This window comes from Portunus trituberculatus, chromosome 18 (assembly GCF_017591435.1).
Source record: "Portunus trituberculatus isolate SZX2019 chromosome 18, ASM1759143v1, whole genome shotgun sequence".
Lineage (NCBI taxonomy): Eukaryota > Metazoa > Arthropoda > Malacostraca > Decapoda > Portunidae > Portunus > Portunus trituberculatus.
Window position 1 is genome coordinate 16968486 of NC_059272.1, and position 5000 is coordinate 16973485.

The window sequence follows — 5000 nt, forward strand, 5'->3', positions numbered from 1 at the left end:
AAAAAAAATTAGTGGCGTATGTTGTTGAGGCATGGAAGAAAAAATAGAACCACAACAACGCACAGAAAAAATAAATAAATACTTGTAAATAAAGAATAACTTAGAACCCCCCATCAAAGGACAGGAACATGGAAGAAGAGAAAACACGACCAAAGAAAAGAAAAAAAGACATAAAAGCACGCATAAAAATAAGGAATCACGTACAGTTTCATAAAAGGACAGATATAAGAGGATAAAAGAATGAAAAAGCATGTCATACCAAGAAAAATAAAATCACAACAGAAGATTATATAAATGGGAGGGAAAAAGACACGCTACATAAAACTGTTCAAAATACAGTTGAAAAACCACAAAACAAAGAAGAATTAGTATGTGATTTAATAGAGTACAATAGAGAAACAGTCCACGAAATAGTACGTAAGAGATATTATTAGTAACTGCACAGCAAATCCTTTCAGTACTAGAAAAATTAACAACCTTTACAAAATGACCAATTATTAGTTAGAAAAAGAAGAAATGGAGGTATAACAGTAATAAATTAATAACTTCCAACGATTTTTTTTACGCTTCCATTAATTAATATAAACTAAATAAAGGCAAAAGCGCTAAAAATAATAATCAACCTTTAAAGAGAACAGTTATTGGCTAAAAAATATAGATATATTTAACGCCTTCATTACCGCAAATATTGTCACCTTAACCTCTTCAGTAGCGTGACACTTTTCACATTTAATCTGCTCACTATTCACTGATTTATATACAGCTTCAAAAACTCAAGTGGGATTAAAACAGTGAAGACTCTGGCCATTAATCACCTAACCACATAAACACTTCCTAATGTAAATAAAATGGTCTAATCATGCTCAAAACTCATGGTAACAAAAACCTTCCAGTACTGAAGGGGCAAACCTTAACATAAGCAAGAAAGAACAGCTTACATCAAAATAATAAAACTTTTACCATACGGAATCTCATACCAACCACTGCAATGAAGGCCTAACCTAACCTAATCTAACCTAACCTAACCTAACATAACCTAACTACTACAATTAAGGCCTAAAATGACTTGCCTTTGTTTACCAAGTGGGAGAATAATTAATGATTTCCACGAGGTTCCTGTCTCGATTCTTCTTACGAGAGACATTAATAACTAGGCACAGGATCATTACCGCTGTGAGAGAGGGAGAGAGAGAGAGAGAGAGAGAGAGAGAGAGAGAGAGAGAGAGAGAGAGAGAGAGAGAGAGAGAGAGAGAGAGAGAGAGAGAGAGCAGAAGAAATGGACGGCAGAGCGGGTAAAGAAAAAAGGAGAGAAAATAAGAGTAAGAGAGAGAGAGAGAGAGAGAGAGAGAGAGAGAGAGAGAGAGAGAGAGAGAGAGAGAGAGAGAGAGAGAGAGAGAGAATAAACAAGGTCACCACGCTTCAGTCACGCAAACTATTCTCAAAATATCTCTTCAAGGGCATTTTTTTTTTCTCTCTCTTCCTGTTGCAGGCACACGTGTGCACTAGAGAGAGAGAGAGAGAGAGAGAGAGAGAGAGAGAGAGAGAGAGAGAGAGAGAGAGAGAGAGAGAGAGAGATTCTAAAAGGAACAATCACTTCAGTTTTCAGAGGCAACGTAAGAACAAGAACAGAAACAAGATGAACAAGAACAAGAAGAAATCAAGAAAGAAAACAAAAGTTAAAATGACATGAATAATGACGAAAACAACAACAACGTACATAAAAACAATATAACTCTAACATACAACAAATAAAATACTGAGAGTTTGAATTATACTAGAACAATAACACGAGAAGGAAGAAGATGGGGAGGAAGAGGTAGAGAAGAAGGAAGAAGAGAAGGAAGGAGGAGGAAGGAAAAGGGTGAGGAGGAGGAGGAGGAGGAGGAGGGGAGAAGGAAGAGAAACAAGAGGAGTAGGAATTTAGAAAAGGAGAAAAACGAAGAAGGAAAAAGATGAGGAGGAGGACGAGGACGAGAAGAAGGAAGAGCAAGAAGAGGAGTAGAAGAGAGAAAAGAAGGCAGAAGATGGAAAAGGAGGCGGAAAAGGAGGAGAAAGAAGAGGAGTAGGAGGAGTAGAAAGAGTAGGAAGAGGAGGGCAGAGCTATGAGATGGAATCCTAACTAACTGGGTCACCTCACAACACTCACCTGTAGCAATATATCACAAAGCGGGCGAACAATTCCTTCCCTACAATAATTGCTTCCTCTCTCTCTCTCTCTCTCTCTCTCTCTCTCAAGTTCATATGACGTAAATCCAAAAGGCGGCAATACAACTTTAACCTTCCTTCTTTCTCCTGACCTCCTTCACTATTGACTGCTCACTTCACACCTTCAACCTCAAAAAATCAGCGTAAAAATACATCGGAAACATATATCAAATTCCTGAATATATACGAAAAAACACAATTGAAATACCTATAGTTAACCTTAAACCCTAAAAAGTATACCTGAATGTGCCTAAAATATATGTGAAAAATAACAGAATATCTAAGGGCATCAAAAAACACACGTTAAATATCCATAAAATATACAGAAAACCTAGAAAAAAAAAATACTATTAATACCTACACGTACCAAAAAGAAATGATGGTGTCGAATAAGAAAAGGTTAACTAATTCCAACAAAGTCTCATCTTAACACTGTGCTCTCCCTCTCCAGACATCTTTACAGCGGAGACATTTCCACGGACGCGGTGATCATATACCCGTCAGTGGTCGTGGAGATGCCCAAACTCAGCCCTGTAAATGGCTTGTTAATCTTTCCTCATCCTTCTTAATTGCCGGATTATACAGGGGTAGAGAGAGAGAGAGAGTGGCAGGCTGTCTGTCTGGCTGGCTGTCTGTCTGTCTGAGCCTATCTCTCTCTCTCTCTCTCTCTCTCTCTCTCTCTCTCTCTCTCTCTCTCTCTGAGGTCAAGTAATGTAACAAGCTCTTTCATTAGCTTTTAAAAAAAAAACTTCCTCATAACAGTGTCAAGTGGCTGCGGGCTAAACAAAGGCGAGATATGGACAGGTGCGCCGGCTCGTCTTACACAAGTACTACTATCAAGCCAAACGACCCACAACTAACAACACGAGTAAGGATAAAAAGTACCCTCTTACATAATCTTGCCGCTCAGACATGTTTACTTTTCATCGTTAAGTACTAAATTGAGAAGTATGATTTTCCTGGCGGTTACATATTATGTAACATTTAACAAACAGGTGTACGACAGCCTTCTCGCTAATGGAAACCCATGGGGCATGAGCGCCTGTCTAGTCCTGACCACCTAGTTTATAATTTCTTCTTGGGACGCGATGTGGCTTTGAATCGGTGGTTGATACGAAAAACTTTCCTCTCCAAGTTTGTTCGTTACGCAACAGGTTGCTTACCATCAATACAATTAAGTCTATTTTTGTCCCTCATACCCGTCCCTCCCTTACCCAGAAGTGAGGAAAGCTTAAAATATATAGTGAACAAAGTTTAATTTATATACTCTGAAAATAAATAGCAGTAAAGAATTATGGATTATGTGGAAAACGTTGTTTCGTAATAATCTTTCATAGAGAAGAAAGATACAAATTTTCCTACACAAGAAAAAGTGTTCTTTATTTCTTCATTCATAGCCGTAAGATATATAGCATTTTCCAGTTGCATAAAGGGTGCAATATTCCAGCACACATTGAAATAGGTTCTCATCAAAATTGTAACAGATGCTCTTCATCATTATCCAATATTTCTGTCACCAGCATGAGTCCCCTGCTTGGATTGTCAGTCCCTTTTCAAGGAAAACCCCGTGGCAGCAACATCCTTATGACAACGCTTCTTTAAAACACTTTCCTTAAAATAATTCTTCCTGGAGTACTTTCCTCAACAATGCTTCTCAGCTTCTCAGAGTACTTTCTTAAGAGTTTCAGTCTTTCCTCTTGAATAATACAATATAAAAAAGGGACTAAAAAACAATTCATCCCACGTACCAGTTCGCAATATCCAAGGCGAGTCAGTGGGACCCCTTGAAGTGATCTGTGCGAGATAGTTGTTAAGCTGACGTGCAACCATTCCTAGGAACTTAGTCTCCACTGTCCTCCACACACCACAATTATGTATATGCTCGTGATAATGCAGAATAGAGGAAACACAAAAGACTCGTTAACCTTTCATAAAAGCTGCCAAAAATCAAATATAAAATAATACCAAGAAAAAAATATGATTGAAAGTTTATTTTCCTGTGTTTTTTTCTCTATATTCCTATGAAATATGAAAGAACATGAAATATAAATGAATAAATAAAAACCACCAGGGTACAAAGTAGAATCTCTCGTAACACACACAAAAATAACTCGCCCTGAAAAAAAAATCACTATGTATTTTCTTTTATCCTTTTATCAAAACATCAAATACCCATGAATTGAAAAAGCATCGCAAGCTTTAGCGGGACATGAACGCTGCATTCACACCACTTAGCGCGGATGTAAACGTACTGATAACAAGGCGGATAGCGGCACGCAGACTGGATCAAAACCCGCCAGTGTAGCATGCTGTGATCCGCGCAAACCCGGACCACCACACGAACGCGGGCAGCACTGTACTGGATGAAATAAAAGAAATGTGACAAAATATCTTCACAAATATTCGCCACACAATGAAAAAGAAAACACGATGAATTTTTGGCAAACAGAGAAAAGAAAAATGTAGGATAACACTGTACTGAGAGAAAAAAGAACGATGACTAGAATATCTTTAGAAATATTCACCACAGAAGAAGCAATGCACTGCCATGTTCACATTAGAAACCAATGAAAGCTCAGTGACATGAAACGAGGAAAAACACACCAAATTCCAATCCTCCAGAATATACAGGAACAGGAAGTCTAGCGTTCCCTTTTTCACTCAAAATCAACACAGCGATGGAAAAAAAAAATCACACATAGGAAACTGATGCACCAATTGCCGTGTTGAGATAGTGCGACGCATTTCATTATAAAAGTCAGTGTTATTACAAGGGAAACGAATGGCGGTTTGGA